At 38.1% G+C, this 18146-nt stretch overlaps 1 non-coding gene across 1 annotated transcript; it reads right to left on the bottom strand.

Annotated features, from left to right (window-relative positions):
• Positions 1-16743: 16743 nt before the first annotated feature.
• LOC141625977 (small nucleolar RNA R71) lies at positions 16744-16850 on the bottom strand. The gene has a single exon (XR_012535714.1). It is a non-coding gene; the product is annotated as a small nucleolar RNA R71 (small nucleolar RNA).
• Between the last annotated feature and the right edge of the window lie 1296 nt (positions 16851-18146).

Below are 18146 nucleotides of genomic sequence, written 5' to 3'. Positions count from 1 at the left end.
TAACAAGTTACCCTGTGATCTTCTAGACATGCAAAATATCAAACAACTCGAAAACAATTAGAACAAACCTTGAGGAGTTTTACTTCCCCAAGGCAAAGAAAGACACAACTAATAACAATCAAAGAAAATCAAATCAAGTTAACACCGTCCCCAGCAACGGCGCCATTTTTTTGGTCGGGTCGCTTTCTTAGCTTAGATTTCGGTTACTTGTCGTTAGGAGCACCTAGACCAAAAAAATATTTATAACTTCACAAACAACTCTACTACTAGTAAAGAGTTAAGTGAAAGTCGGATCCCAAGGGACGGGTATTGATGTAGGATTTTTGATTGCAAGTAGTGGTGTCTAGGGGTGTCACAATTTGGGTTGAGATAAGAAGATCACTAAACTAGATAACAATAAAAGTAAACAAGCAAGATGACTAAAATGAGATGTCAACAATTGATTAAAAGCACTAGGGTGTCATGGGTTCATAGGGGATTCATGGGAATTGATCATACAAACATATTCTCAAATTATAAGCAAGCAATTATTGTTGTGATAGGATCGAGTTGGTTTATATCTTACATTTCTAGGAAGGTTTGGGTCCCGGAGCCGAATCGATTAGATTGTACAACACCTACAAGTCGACTTAATCCTCCCTACTCAACTATATGCATGGTCTAATGAGACTCGAGTTGGTTTATGTCTTACAAGTCTCATTGAAAAGGTAAGTGATGGTTAAAAAATGCAAGGATTCATAGGCTCGCATTTCATCAAACATAACATGTGCATAAGTTGAGATCACAACAAGCAAGCAAATAAATTATGAAAACATATTAAATTAAGCATGAATCATCCCCCATGTCGGTTTCCTTTAATTCCCCATTAACCCTAGTTAAGGAAACTACTCACTCATTATCAAGTTTAACTTATTAACAAGGTTGTGAATCATATTAACAAAGCAAAACATGATGAATAAATGAAGATGATTAACAATAATTAAAAAGGGATTAAGAGAATTATACCTAATGATGATTCCAAAATAATAATTCAAAGAATAATAGAAGTACTTGATGATTGATGGAAGGTTGTCAATCTCCCAATAAACCCAAATAATCTTCAATTACCCAAAATAAAAGATGAACAATAGAGAAATTAAGGAAATGAGATTTGTATTAATACTTGATTGGAAGTTGATTACAAGATTAATGAGAGATTAGAATAATATAAACTACACTAAAGAATGATAAGAAGAACATGATAATCTAATTAGACTAATGGGGTATTTATAGTGGGGATTAGGTGCACAAATTAGGGTTACTAAGGGCTTAAATGACGATTAAGTCCTTGAGGAATCGCTTCTCTCAAGAAAAGATGCGGGTCTCCTTTTAGCTAGTCTTCCAAAAATATGCGCATCTCGAATGAAGAAAGAAGAGGACGTGTTTCTCTGGAAGACAATCCGAGCGTCCAAGGGTTGGGACGGGCGGATTGGGGAGCTTCTGGACGAGCGGCCTGGCGGTAAGGACGAGCGTCCTGGGGAGCTGCTGGACGGGCGTCCCGATGGTTGAGACGAGAGGATCTTAGCTCAGCTTCCATTTCTTCTTTTCTTCTTACAATCCTCCGGGATTTTGTCGGAGATACAAGGATCTTCTTCTTCATTGCCCATCTACTACATTATGTACAAAGGCCTTCTAGTCTTCTCTTCGCTTTGATGCTTGGTCATTAGATTCGATCAATTTAGCTCTATTTTGCCATGAAAATGCAAGGTTTGCACTCCTCTCCTACCAAGGAAACAAAACCTCAAAGAATATGTAAAACAAAGGACTAAAGATTGTAAATGACCCAAATATGCACTAAAAAGCATAGGAACGAGGCTAATTCGGGGACTAAATATGCTCAAATATTGATCATATCAATTGTATTGACTTATCGGTTGTAAATAGCTATGTCTTTGATGTCATAATTTGGGTTGAGGTTGAGTTTTGCAATCTAAACTACTTAACAAATGCAAAGTAAACAAATGAAAGCAAAGCAAAGTAAGCAAATAGAGTTTATAAACAATTGATTAAAACACTAGGGTGTCATGGGTTCATAGGGGAATCATGATGAGATCACATAAATAAGTTACATAGATGCAAGCAATTTATTGTTGTAATGGAATCGAGTTAGTTTATATCTTACAATTCCTAGAGAGTTGTATGTCTCGGAGCCGAGTCGGTCAGGACTTTAAAACACCTATATCGACTTAGTCCCCCCTATTCAATTATAAGCTTGGTCTAACAAGCCTTGAGTTGGTTTATGTCTTACAAGTCTTGTTGAAAGGATAAGAGATTCATGTTAGGTTGTCAATCAAGCATTTCATCAAGCATAACATGTGCATAAATTAAAATTACAACAAGCAAGCATTCATATGAACTTATTAAGAATAAATCTACCCCATGATTAACTCCCCTAATCCCCCACTAACCCTAGTTAGGGAGCTACTCACTCATAATGATGGTGAACATGTTAACAATGGTGTCAGACATCATAAGAAGTCTAATCATGATGGAAGAGTAAAACAATAAACAAGGATTAAGTAAAGAGTAACTAAATTGTACAAACTTAGGATGATCAAATAGAAAGCAAAGAATAATAGAAGAAAACTTGATTGATGATGAAGAGTTGTCAATTCTCCAATAATAACCCAAATAATCTACAATTACCCAACTAGATCTAAGAATTCTTGAACAATAATTAAAGAATGATTAAAGTGTAATTAAGCTAATTGCTGTTTAATCTACTAAAATAACTTGTTTTAATATAAAATAACTTGATAATCACTTGGTAATACAAGAGAGTATTTATACTAAGTACAAGTATTAGGTTAAATAAGGGCTTAAATGACGATTAATCCCCTTAAAAGAAGTTTAATGCCTTGCAAGTCCTAGCTTGGGACGCACGACCTCCTCTTGATGGATGTCCATCCTGTATTGAAAAATGCACGTCCTACTTTAGGGATGCTCGGGCTGAGTTTGGGGCCGCCCGTCCTTCCCAATGGGACGCCCGTTCTGCTTCTGGGACGCTCGTCCTGAACGGCGGAATTGCTTCTTCTTCATTTGGCTGTCCCCTAACTCGTGGGGATCTTTCAAGGGTCATAGGAGTCCTTCATCATTGCCCATTTACTTGTTTTATTGACTTAGGCCTTTAGTATTGTTGTTCTCTTTGTTGCTTGGTTGTTAGATGCGATCAATTTAGCTCCGTTTTGCTCCATATAAGCAAGGCTAGCACTCCTCTTCTACCAAGGGCAGAAAACCTCATAGAATATGCAAAATAGGAAGCTGAAGATATGAAACGACCCTAATGCATACTAGAAAGCATAGGAATGAGGCTAGTTAGGGGACTAAATGTGCATGAATAAGAGTTACATCATATATCCCCAAACTGAACCTTTGCTCCTCCCGAGTAAAGAGGTGACTAAAACTATGACCTTTATTTAGACTACTCTAATAACATAGCCGATGTGAGACAATTAGCGGGTCTCACTTCGCCCCTTCAACTCACAACAAGACATCTATGAGGTAAGATTCCTTCTTGCAAGGCAAGGTGGGGCTTGCCAAAATGGCGATGGATCTAAACATTAAGCACAAAATCAAATCAAAGGATGCATCTACAAAAGAATAGACACTTTCCTCATCTAAGTGGTGGAAATAATCTAAAAGGAAAGCAATTTAAGGGTACACATTCCACCATAGATATTAGTTCTCCAAGTTACTAAGTCCAAGAAGATACAAACAAGTCACCTCCAAATTGTGTTAAACTAGGCTACTTTCGTCCACAATTGCTAAATGCTTTCGTCAAGGGCAATTGGATGGGGTGTAAGGATGATCCTTATGACGTTAGTGGCATATGACATGACAAATCTCGGATTCTCTACAAGTGTAAATGCCAAGGATCGTCCCAAGCTCAATAAGGTGGCATAACTAAAAGGTTTTTGGGAATGAAGTGCTCAAGTCAATTAAAACAAAAATAGTGGATTTGACTAACATTCAAAATTTGGCCTCATTTCAACTTCCGCATTTCACATTTCAAAACTTTAAGATAGGGTTTATCCCTCATTTCCTAGTGTCCTTTGCTTTCGCCAATCGCTTATTAGGAAACCACTTAACCTCTAGACAATAGCTCTTGGGGTGATAGTCACTTTGTCTTTGGACGGTCGAATTCACAACAGCGTGGGGGCCTAATTCAATGGATCCCTCACCAAAGCACATTGAAGTGGTACGCCTCCATCAAATTTCTCGGTATTTCAACAATTCAAAACATTTGAGGTTTCCTTGGCAATTAAAAGCGATTCCACATCACAAAACTTTTGAAATGAGCATTTTAAACTTATTAATGAAAAGTATTTTTGGATTGCCAAACCACCAATTCAATCAAGGTCCCCTAGATAAGTGGGTCAAGTCCATTTCACATCATAAGGTTGGATAGATGAACATGCAAACCCTTGACTACGCCTTAGACTATGGGACAAAAGATACTAGTATGACACATCCTAGGGTGTCTTAAAGTTATTCTAGCAAACAAAGTCTCAAGGAGAAAAATTATCTACAAGGGCCTTATATACACTTGTCAAGCTTCTCAATTAGGCATTTTCACAAAATTTTCTAACATGCAACTACATGCCATGATGCAACTAACATATATACAACTCTAACGCACATGCTTCTATCAACTAATATGCCATAAAAACTAAATTCAAACTCTTAACAACACATAGGTTCATACCGCATCAATCAAAAAGTAGCCACATTGTCATTAACATATAAGAAGGGAGAAGGAGATTTGGGAAGATCATACCATGTTGTATTCTATATCCCTTATGCTTCGAATGTGGCGTAGTCGTCCCCGTGTGATAAGAGTGACAAACAAACAAACAAATATATACAAATCTATACTACAAAGGAAGAACATGTTTTTGAAAATTTTCAATTTTTATCATTTTGAAAAAAAGGTTAGATGTTAGAATTCCTCATCCCCACACTAGTGTGGACATTGTCCTCAATGGACAAAACTGTAGGAAATAAATGCAAATGCATATGCATGAAGCTATATAAAATGCATAAATTTTATACTAAATGCATACTACATGATTAATATTTACATATGATGCAAACTAGATTATACTATATGAGGCATGCTTTCGATTAGGTTGGAGAGCTTATTTAAATTAACTCGGGTTGCCATTGAATGAACTTCCCGAAACCAAACTAAACACTATTTCTAGTGCAAAAATAGGGAAGTTTATTCATAAGGCATGCAATGCAATGCATGAAAAGTAACTTGTCATTTTTGGATTCTTTATGGTGGGAGCAAAAACGATAGTCACCTCAATGTTGCCGAGGCGTGAGTCCTTTGATGTTGTTAGGACTCAAAAACTCTTAGCCATCAAAGAGTCCAAGAATGACTTTCTAAATGCTATAAACTACATGTTATACAAGTTATGTAATCAAGAAAAAAAAACAAAGCAAAAGGAGAGGTAGGAGACTCACAATGGTATTGCGTCGTCCTCCTTCATGCTTGTTCAACCATCAACTATCACTCATTGTGATATCATCATCATCATCATCCTCCAAGGAACCGGAGGCGTCTTCATCATATTCTTCACTTCAAATTTGCTTATTGTCATCATGGCTTTCTTCACTACTTTCCCCATCGTCATCATCAACATTCTCCTCACTCCTAGCAACCCGGACATCCCTTTATTAATCTTGAGAAGCCTGAGGAAAAAACACCTTCTTATCTACCCAATACGGTATAGGACTTTTAGGGTCAATAAGTCCTTGCTTAAATTATAGAGTGGTGGATATTGGGCGTAGTAGGCATTCACTCTATCCTTGTAAGCTTCTCTATGGATATGCTTCATTAACTTGGTCAAATAATCATTGCCTTCCACAACATTTAGGTCATTTGTTGTCAATTCTTCAAAGGCAAGGGGATATGGCGGTATAACAATGGAGGAGGGCTCTTCAATTGGATTTTATTGTTGTTTGATGATGGTTTTGGCAAGTTTGGAGACGGGGATAAAATAGTTGTTTCGGCGAGTGGAAATGCGGCAAATTTTCCTTCGCAAGACAATAGAGTCGGCTCCCTTGATTATCCATTCATATCCCGTGGTGGAGTTATCATGCCTCACCTAATGGAATTTGTTAATCAATGTGCTTATATCAAGGAGATTACCACCTTTAACCGGCTTGTAAGCTTTGTTTTCATTGAATTTTGGGTTAAAGTGTTTGGCCAACCTTGTTATCAAGCGCCCATTAACAATAAATGCCGTTTTTTTTTCTTTTCCCTCTTTGATGTCCATCCACCTCTCCAACAACAATTTGAGAATATTTTAATCATTCTTTGATTTCCCATGGACATTTATTTTAGACTCCAAGTAGGAAAGGTCAAGTTCGGTCATGTGGGTTTCTTCTTTTCTCGTGATCAAGGTATTGCTTATGGACCTATGCCAATACCGAATACCCGGATGGTGGATATACAAGGCATAGCATTCTCTAAATGTGGTCAGTTCTCTTCCGGCAATTGCCTTCCATAGGGGTTTGGCATCAAAATTGAGAGGTTTCTTGAAGAAATCCCAATGGCCATGAAGTCCAAATACCTTACAGAAATTATCCTTAATCATTTTCCTACTTTGGTTCTCAAGTCGAAATTCAACATATCTCTGAGTCTATATCTTATACTCCCTCAAAGAACTAATGAATTCCAAGCTAAGGGAGGGGTAAGTCAATTTATTCATCTCAAATAAGGTAGATAGGCCCATAGACTCGAATAATGCTTGTGTTTGATCAAGCACTCCAATTTTTTTTAAAGTATCTTGGCAAACAAACTTAGTGGCAATGACTTTCTTTTTGGCAAGGGATTCGAATGCAATTCTATGCTCATTAGAAAGGAAAGTTACCTCCGGATAGTCCTTGAGTTGTTCGACCTCCGGTAGTGTAGTAGCAACCTCCTCAATGGCCTCAATAGGCTCCCTTGCTTGCTCTCTAGCCTGTTCCACCACCACCAAAGCCTTGGATGCTATAACGTTTTGCCTTTTTGATAGATTTGGGGATTTTGATGCTTGAGTGTTTCCTTTTGTTCTTGCCATGGTGATTCCTCCTTATAATTAATGTCAGCAAACCTTTGATATGCTTGAATGCTCTTCCTTTCTTCCAACTTCAATCAATTTCTCAATCAATTTGCGGGTTTTCGATTTTGCCTTAACCCTAGAAATTTTTGATTGATTTTGGGAAGATTTTGATGTTTGAAGGTCTAAATGTTGATAAATGAGTGATTTGAATTGAATTTGAGCAAGTTTGCAATGATTTTTGATGAATTTGGTTGAGTATTTGAGTTTTTTGATGATTTGGTTGAGTGTTGTCGTGAAGGAAATGTGTTTGTGTTTGTGAATGAAGAAGATAGAAATGTGGAATGAAGTAGTAAATCCTGTGTTTTAAGTCAAACAGCAGGTAGGGACGCTCGAGCTGATATGGGGATGGGTGGATTCTGGTTCAGGACTTTTCTTTGTTCTTTGGGGCCGCCCGTCCTAACTTGGAGACGAGTGGGCTGAGCTCTGGGACGCCTGTCCTGTTTCCAGCTCGCTCGGATTGCAGATCAGCTCCTCTTTTCTTTGCTCTAATCCCCACGAGCTCAGGTCCACTCGTGCGGATCTCTTTCCCGCTACTTTGATCCTTCATTTCCTATATTTCCGTCATTGGGTTGCACTACAAAAGCTTGGTTAGCCTAGGCAATTGCTTCCTTACACTTGATCATCATACACTACACATTTCAAACACATTATAAACCCTCCCTCACTTGCTCTCATGTCACAAAAATTATATAACAAAGCATATAAGATGCAAACTAAAAATAATGGAATGTACAAATTAAATGAAATGCAAGTTAAGAGGTTAGCATATTTACAAATGGTGGTTTAGGGAGGACTCCACCAAACTCTCCTTCATTTTGAGAGATGTCAAGGGGGTAAAGCAAGGGCGTTGTTTATGTTGCTCAACGCCATCACTACTACAGAATTCATCAAGGACATCAGTGGATGGACATCGGATTTTTGAAAAAACAGATGTAATAAGTTTGCACATCGGATTTTTATAAAAGTCTGATGTAATTATATTATATGGACATCGGTTGTTATTTTCAACCCATGTCCATTATAATGGACATCGGATTAAATTACAACCCATGTCCATATAATCCTCAATTTGGGCGCATTTCAAGCTGGGACATCGGGTCTTTATTCTTCCCTTCTTATTACTTAGTTACGAGGAGTCATTTAAAGCTCTCATTATTTTAGTCCACACCCAAATCCGACTCTTGCATAGGACGCTAGCAGCCACAACGACCTTTCACCGCCAACAGCCACCTCCCACCGACAACCACCGTGTTATCGCCAGCAGCCACCTCTTCCCAACGACCCACAACCATCTCGGTGCAATCCGTTAACCTTCCAGTTCGCAATCCTCAATCAGGTATGATTTTTTTATTTCAATTAGTTCTAAAGTCATCGCAATTCATATGTTTTTCGAGGTTTTGTTTTTGTATGTTGTTTATCTTTTGGGATTCAATTATTTTTATCAGTTGGTACAATTAAGTATTAGGGTTAGGGTTTCAATTAAATTTAATTTCAATTTGGGAATAATTCGTTTTCTACTTTTGATTTCAGTAGAATAGAAAGTACAACCCATAAACAAACTAGTAGAGGTAATAACATTCATTGAGTTGGGTTGCTCTCCTTTCCTTTATAATACGGGTTCAGTACAATATATTGACAACTGTTTGTGGCTCGCCTTTTTCCAAGCAGCTGTTAGGTGAAAGTAAGAGGTTGAGGATGAAGAAACAGGAAGAGTTGAGCAAGAGTATTGAATCCCTTTACTGAAATAACTCAAGGAAATGTCAGGTTTGTATAGTGTAATTTAATTTCAACTCCCCTCTTTTTTTTGTCTTGTGTTTATATCTACGGATGCAGAGGATTTGGTGTATTCTATGTACCTTTCTTTGTGATAAGTTGAGTGGTATTCATTACTATATTTTATTCTGGATGCTCTTTTGCAGTGACATTTCAAGAAATGCATTTAGTGGATCAATTCCTCCTTCAATTTTGAAGGAATTTGTCTGCAAACTTCTTGGTTAGGGCCATACCTTCAGAACGGGATTTTTAGCAGGTTTTCTCAGGACTCGTACATATTCGTTTGCTTATTCCTCTACAAAATCCCTTTGCATTGATGATTGTCCTTTTTTCCTAGTATCGGGCTATGCTACGTACATCTGACCCTCCCTTACCTCGCCTTAGGCAAAAGCCCTTGAGACATTGGGGTGATATTATTGTTGTATATATGGATGGTTGCATGGTTGTGACTTTGTGAAGTTGTTTCGGTGAAGTAAACTTCTGAACTAATAGAAAATCAAAGCTATTCTCCCAACACCCAACAATATAATGCTATTGTTAATTTAAATTAGGGTCAATTTACAATATCTTGTTTATTAACTTCTTTTTTTGTATCGTTTCTTTGCTCCATTCACTTGATGTCATGTTGTTCAATTGGATACCACTACTTGGTAATGGCCGATGGTTTCCAGTGGTTAAAACATTAATTGGCCAATTAATGTCTAATACCCTTTATAGTCTCAGTACATCTTAGTGGTGTAACTGTGGTAGTAATATGTTACAGAGTACTCTTATTATGTTTTTTTTTTTGATATTGTGATTGAGGGGAAATTAGTTGTAGGAATCTTAAGGGTGTATTATAGAATGGTTTAACAAATTGGATTAGCTTCAGATAATTGTATTCTTGTATAGAGTTTTTGTTTCTTATAAACTATATGTGTTTTCTGGAGTTATTATTTAGATTGTTGGAGTAACTTAACAACTTATAGGTATTTCCTTGAGTATCTAAAATCTGTGAATTGATTTGTTGCATTGGTGCCATGTTCATCAGTGATAAAGACTATGATGGCATACCATCTGATGTGTGGTCTTGTGAGTTCAATTTTTTGTGCTTATGGCCAGCTACTTGCATTTTGATGATCTAAATCTCATGGCTTTGTAACATGAATCTATTCTTTTGCTACATGTTTTTGTCAAAGTTCCACAAGCTGAGCATTAAAATTTGACAACAGTCCCTTCATTTGGGTTTGTGTATTCATTATAATGGACTATATTGAGAGGAGGGTAGATTCACCTATTGTATACATTCTTCATTTCATTTACTCCTTTGATCTACTTTTATACTTGTGATTCTCTTTGATGGATCATTTTTGTCCACCATTCTTTTGGGACTTGAGTCTTTATTGATGTTGTGAGTCTTGTGGCGATCATATGTTGCCAAAAATTTCCATCTTTGGTTTGATCCTTCCTTCAGGGAAAAGCTTTTATTTGATCATGTTGCACTCTAGAACTTCGACTATGGTAGGAGCTGCTGTTCTGGCCTCAATATGATCTTTGCTTCATTCATCTCGTTATTTACTGTCTGAAACACGGATCCACATGCAAAGCACATGCGGCGATTACGCCCTTAATGCGTTGATGCCAGATGATCGTCACTATTAGGAGTTGTGCCTAAGAAATCGTTGATGGTTAAATCAAGTCTAATGATGGTACTCGGATGATGAGTAAGTCTTTGATCAACCTTGCCTTTTAAATAAACAAAACTGTCACCATTTATTATTGATTATCATGTAAATAAGTTACAAATTATTTACAGTGATCATTGGATGCTCGTTCGACGACGTTCTTTGATCATAATCAAGTGCATTGGTTCGACTCACTAGGAAAGTCGGTCTTGCCGTCAAAGTTGAGATCTTTAATTAATGCGTAAGTTCATCTTAATAGTTCATTTATTGATATGCACATAAATAAATGTTCAACTGATTAGAACATTAAAAATGGCAACTATTATTGGCTGACAATCATTTATTTGAAACCATGTTTATATTTAGATCGGTAAGAGTATATGGCTACAATGGTGGGGAAAGAATGCGTTCTCAAGCACCGCAATGGCTGCAACATAATGTAAGTTGTTGCTTATTATGACGACAAATTCAATGTCTGATCATCAATCACTTTTAATTGACAAAGTCATGTTATTGGTTTAATTCTTGTCGAGTTGTTATTTTAGTGTGCTCGTCAACAAGGTGTCGTAGAATCGCGTACTACGTCATGAGGTACATCTTTGAAATCGTCACGCGTTCTAATCCAACAAAAGCTATCAATGAGGTCAGTTTCGACATTATAGCAAAACTCTGTATTTTTTCAAGTAATTATCCTACTTTGACCTGCTGCCTATACGCATTGTGGGCGAACCTGCTGCCAATTCAATGAGCTAGCTGCTGTACCCTCTTCCCTTAATTATTAGCTTATATGAAGCTGCCCTTGTGAGGCCATGTCTGACTGCCCCATTGTCATTAATATGCATTACAGGTTTTTCAAGACACCACGCCATATTCACAAGAAGAATTAGATGAGGTTCGGGACTTAAGGCGAACTATTTTCTCAATATCTAGCCGTAGATAGCTAGCTAGCGTAGTAATGTATTAGGTAGTTGCATTTTGAAAAACTGATTACATGATCTGCAAGACCATATGTTATGTTGTCAGGATTTGTTATGCCCTTTGTTGTTGTTCGTTAGTTGTTGAATTCGGATGACGGAGACGGTTGCGTTGTATGTTGATTGGGATCGGTTTTTATTAATTGAAATCGATCATTTTGGTTGAATGGCAGTTGACATGTTTTGTATTAATGTTTTGGCATTCAAATTGGTGTAATGCAATATGAATTGGCCTGCTCTTTTCAAATTTAAAAAAAAAAAAACAATATAAAGGACAAATGGATTTATAAAAGTTCGATGTAATTCTAGCTTCAAAGGACATGGGCTTTCTATAAAAATCTGATGTACATTACACATATGGACATCGGATTAATGTTAAAATCTGATGTTCATTACTCATATGGACATCGGATATATTTAAAAATCCGATGTGCATATATTAATGGACATCGGTTTAAAGTCCCATGTCCATTACACCCCATATGGACGGGACTGAACTCTACATCGGCCTATAATCCGATGTCCATGTGTCTAGAAGTCCGATGTCCTTCATGATTTCTGTAGTAGTGCATGTAGAAGTAATCAAAGGCTTGCTCATTTTGATGGTAGAAGTCTTGTGTAGACCTCGGTACGAAGTTGCTTCCATTAGTGTAGGAACCCGAGTCAAAGTTGTGGTGACAAGGGGATACAAAGCCTTGATCTAGGGTCATAGCATTTCCAATGTAAGGATTAACCAATCCGACAAACTCGTCATCCCATAGACCCTGTACTTCCTTTGCTTCTTCTCACTTGTTGAAAGGATTACTAGTTGGCAAGAGCAACTTCTCTTTCTTGTGGCCAATAAGGCCCTCATTGATACTTGTCATGATGGGTGAGCTTTGCAAGCTCTCATTCTTGTTATGAAAAATTCCATGCTCTCTGAATAGAGCCACTTCGATATCATCCACCTCTTTCATCCAATTGGGCGGTGTTTCCTTGCCCTTCTTGTTAGGATTTTCACCTTTGACTTGACCTTTGAATGGGGAGTCCACTTTCTTCTTCTCACCATCTCGGCTATAATGATCAACCATAAAGCATGGTTCATGCAAGTTGGGAGCTCTTATAGTCTTGTCAAGATTAAAGGTGATTGTTTCATCACCAACTTCAAGTTTGAGCATCCTGTGCTTTACATCAATCACCACTCCGGCAGTGTGTAAGAATGGTCTTCCTAGAATGATCAGTATATTGGAATCTTCCTCAATGTCAACAATAACAAACTCCACCGGTATAAAAAACTTTCCAATTATCACGGGTACATCTTCCCATACCCCAAGTGGTTTATTTGTTGTTCGGTCCGCCACTTGTAGAGTCATATTAGTGCACTTGAGTTCTCCCACTCCTAGGCTTTCACATACCGAGTACGACATGACACTCACACTTGCACCTAGATCACATAGTGCTTTGTTGATTGTGGTATCACCGATGGTACATGGAATGGAGAAGCTTCCCGGATCTCCGAGCTTAGGTGGGGAATTTCCTTGAAGTATTGCACTACTTATATTTGTGAATGAGATAGTTTCCAACTTCCTATTGTACTTCTTCTTAGTGAGGATGTCTTTCATGTATTTTGCATAGGCCGGCACATGGTTGATAATCTCCGTAAATGGGTTGGAAACCTCTAGGTTCTTCACAATCTCCATGAACTTCCCAAGTTGCTTATCAAGCTTGAGCTTGGCTTGGCGACTTGGAATCGGAAGTCGAATCACAATAGGTTCTTTTTCAACCTCTTTGGCCTTCTCTTTATTTCTCTTCTTCAATGATTCATTGGTAGTTGGTTCCACTACCCTAGGATTTCTCCTCAATGGTTCCATCACATCTCTTGTCTTGACACTTTTCTCAATAACATCCTCTTCAATTGGCTTCTGAGGTCCCTCATATCGTGTCACACCCCTCAAGTGAATGGCGTTGATGGTTTCATGTCTTGTAGAAGGATTACCTTGAGGAGGTCATAGTCCTTTTTGCCTTTGGGAACTCGAAGCGGCCAATTGGGACATTTGTGTTTCCAACATCTTGGTATGACCAAGGATATTTTTGATGGTAGTGTCTTTGGCTTGGCTATCTCTTTTCATTTAAGCGAAGAAGTCTTGTTGGCTCTTTTGCATTTGAAGGACCGCTTTTTGAACATCAAAATCTTGGTCATTCGATTGATTGTAAGAGGGTTGGTTTTGGAATCCTTGATTTTGGTTGAAAAAGGGTCTTTGAGTAGGATTTCTCATTGGAGGTGGGGTGTATGTTGGTTGAGGATTTTGAACATTTTTTCATTTATATGAGAAGTTTGGGTGAAATTTGGTGTTTTCATTGTAATAGTTGGAGTAAGGGGTGCCATTCTTGTATGCTTGGAAAGCATTCACTTGCTCATTTGTGCCCCTACACTCTTGTTGATCATTATCCAAAGTTCCACAATACTCACATACTCCATCTGGGATAGAAGATGTTGACACCATGACATTGACTTATTGATTTTGCTTGGGTGATTGAGAGGCTTCATTCATCTTGGCTATGGCCTTCTCAAATTTCAAGTTCATTATGTCAATATGGGATCATAGTTGGGCACCCAAATCGGCACTCAATTGTGTGACGGAGTCAACTTCGTGTCTCATTCCCCTAGTAGCTTTTCTTGGCCTACTATATTGAGAGTTGTGAACCATAATCTCCTCTATTTATGCCCAAGTTTGATTATCATTGATGTGACCATAATTGGCGCATATTTAGCCCCCGAATTACCATTGTTTCCATGCTTTTTAGTGCCTATTTGGGTCATTTCTTATCTTTAGTTCTTTGTTTTGCATATTCTTTGAGATTTTGATCCCTTGGTAGGAAAGGAGTAAGAATCTTGCATTTTCATGGCAAAACAAGGCTAAATTGATCATATTCAATGACCAAGCATCAAGGAGAGACAAGACTAGAAGGCCTTTGTACACAAATAGTAGAAGAGCAATGTTGAGAAAAGGATCCTTGAGTCCCCAAGGAAATCCCCAAGGAATTCATGAAGAAAAGAAGAAGAAAAGATGCTGCCAGACAATCCGAACGGATTGTACACAATCCGTCCGTCCGCCCAAGCCCAGTCCGAGCGTCCCTCAAAGGAATCCGCTCGGATTCCCCCTCGCCAATCCGAGCGTCTTGCCCAAGGATCCGCTCGGATTCTCCAGCCCAGATCCGGCCGTCCCGACTCCCATCCGCACGGATTTCAGATGCAAAGACGTTTTCATTCTTCAAGCTACGATTAGAGAAGCCCTTCTCTCGGAGAATACCGGAGTCTCCTTGCTCAACTTAAAAGTGTAATTACTAGTTTAGCCCTTAGTTAACCCTAATGCATCCTCCCTAATTTTCACTATAAATACCCCATTAGTCTAATTAGAGGAGCATGTTCTTCTTATCAATAATTAGTGTAGTTAATATCAATCAAATCTCTCTTCAATATTGTAATCAAATATTAATCAAGTTTTAATCCAAGTTTTAGTTCTTTAATCTCTCTCTTGTTCTTACTTTATTTTGGGTAATTGAAGATTATTTGGGTTATTATTGAGAGATTGACAACCTCTCAATCTAGGATTCAAGTACTTCTATTATTCTTGCTTTATTATTGGAATCATTAGTAGGTATAATCTCTTAATCCCTTTTTAATTATTGCTAATTACTTTCATTTATTCATCATGTTTTATTATGTTAGTATGATTGACAACCTTTCTAGCATGATCAATATGATAATGAGTGAGTAGTCTCTTAGCTAGGGTTTAATGGGTGATTAGGGGAAACCAACATGGGGAATGATTCATGCTTAAATTAATATGCTTTCATATCTTATTTGCTTGCTTGTTTTGATCTTAATACATGCACATGTTATATTTGATGAAATGCTAAGCCTATGAATCCTTGCATTTACTATCATCTTCTATCCTTTCAACTTGACTTGTAAGACATAACCCAACTCGAGTCTTGTTAGACCATGCATGTGTTGAGTAGGGAAGATTAAGTCGACTTGTAGGTGTTGTACAATCTAATCGATTCGGCTCCGGGACCCAAACTTTCCTAGGATTGTAAGATATAACCCAACTCAATCCATCACAACAATAATTGCTTGCTTATAATTTGAGAACATGTTTGTATGATCATATCCCATGATTCCCCTATGAACCCATGACACCCTAGTGCCTTTAATCAATTGTTTACACCCCTTATTTTATTCATCTTGCTAGTTTATTTTCATTGCTATTTTAGTTTAGTAACCTTCTACATCAACCCAAATTGTGACACCCCTTAGACACTACTAGTTACAATAGAATTCTCATTTCAATACCCGTCCCTTGGGATCCGACCTTTACTTGCCTCTTTACTAATTGTAGAGTTGTTTGTGAAGTATAAATTGTGTTTTGTATCGACCATTGACCAACGACCACATATGCTTAATTTGTGAAACGAAATGGACCCGATCAAAAATGGCGCCGTTCTGGGGGGACGGTGTTTAATTGATTTAAGATTTCTTTTATTGTTTTTAGTTGTGTCTTTTTCACCTTGGGAAGTAAAACTCCTCAAGGTTTGTTCTAATTGTTTTCGAGTTGTTTGATATTTTGCATGTCTAGAAGGTTACAAAGAGATTTGTTACCTTTTGACCGTGAAATCGAAAGAACCTTGACGAATAATAGGAGACTTGTTAGGAGGAATTTGGGAGGTGTTGGTGAAGTTGTTCAACCCACTAGTGAGTTTGTCAATCCTTTCGCAATAGAAGGAGAAGAGAACCCATTAAACAATACCACACAAAATCCACCTACAATGCCTAAATTCTCGTCACACTCTATACCCACCGAGGAGGATTTACCAAATGGTACTCCTACCCCACAACATCTTACCGGAAACTTTATTGCCAAGTCCGCCTTCATCCAACTAGTTGAGAGGAGCCAATTCTGGGGAATGCCTAGTGAGGACCCTCATTCTCATATGGAAACCTTTTGCGATTATTGTGAAGCTATCTCTCAAACGGGCGTGACTCAAGACCAAATAAGATGGGTCTTATTTCCTTTTTCGTTAATCGGCACCGCAAAGCAATGGTTGAAGGGCCTTGATAAGGCCACCCTTGGAATAGATTCTTGGAAGAAGCTAGCTCCAGCTTTCTACCAAAAATTCTACCCACCGGAAAAGACCAATATGCTAAGAGCTCAAATTACGGGTTTTAAGCAAAGGGATGAAGAATCTTTGTATGAAGCTTGGGAGCGGTTCAAAGGTATTTGTCGCTCATGTCCTCACCATGGACTTAGCGAATGGTTTTTAGTGCAACAATTTTGGAATGGTTTATATGAAGATTCAAGGAACATTCTCAATATGGGATCAAATGGAATGTTCACCGAAGTTGATGACAATCAAACATGGAACAAGATTGAGGAAATGGCGGTCCATAATTCACAATATAGTAGGCCTCGCAAGGCTACTAGAGGAGGAAAGTATGAAGTGGACACCGTTACTCAATTGGGTGCTCAACTTAGTGCTCACATTGACACAATCAACTTGAAGTTTGAACAAGCTATGGCTAGACTTGAGGAAAACTCAAAATCATCAAAGCATCATGTCAATGCCATGACGGCATCCTCATCAATCCCAAGCGGGATATGTGAGAATTGTGGAACCTTGGGTCATGACTCAAGTGAGTGTAGGGGAACAACCGAACAAGTTAATGCTTTCCAAGCTTACAAGAGTGGTACCCCTTATTCAAATTTTTACAATGAAAACACCAAGTTCCATCCAAATCTCTCATACAAAAGCCAAAATGTTCAAAACCCTCAAACAACATACACTCCACCACCCATGAGAAATCAAAATCAAAGACCCTTTTACAATCAAAACCAAGGTTACCAAAATCAAAATCCATACAATCACCACAATGACCAAGGTTTTGATGTCCAAAAAGCGGTCCTCCAAATGCAAAAGAATCAACAAGAATTTTTCACCCAAATGCAAAAAGATAGCCAAGCAAAAGACACCACCATCAACAACATTCTAGCTCACACCAAGATGTTGGAAACACAATTGACTCAACTAGCATCTTCAAGCTCACAAAGACAAAAGGGGCAATTACCACCACAAAGTAATCCCCCTAGACATGAAACAGTTAGTGCCATTCACTTGAGAAGTGGTACAAGATATGAAGCACCAAAGAAGCAAGTTGAGGATGAAGTTGTGAGAGCTAGTGAGAATGAAGTTGTGGTGCAAAGTCCCAAAGAAGGGGAATCATCAAAGGAAGAAAGTTCAAAGAAAAATGAAGACAAAGCCAAAGAGAAGGAGCCCATTGTGATTAGACTTCCTTTTCCAAGTCGTCAAGCCAAGCCTAAATTTGATGATCAACTTGGGAAGTTCATGGAAATTGTGAAGAACTTAGAAGTCTCTATTCCTTTCACGGAATTAATCAATCACGTTCCGGCCTATGCAAAGTACATGAAAGATATCCTCACCAAGAAGAAGTCGATCCGGAAACTTGAGACTATCGCCTTCACTAAGGTGAGTAGTGCAATACTTCAAGGGAGTTCACCTCCAAAGTTAAAGGATCCGGGAAGCTT

Source organism: Silene latifolia, chromosome X (assembly GCF_048544455.1).
Source record: "Silene latifolia isolate original U9 population chromosome X, ASM4854445v1, whole genome shotgun sequence".
NCBI lineage: Eukaryota > Viridiplantae > Streptophyta > Magnoliopsida > Caryophyllales > Caryophyllaceae > Silene > Silene latifolia.
This window is presented reverse-complemented; position numbering and strand designations above follow the sequence as displayed.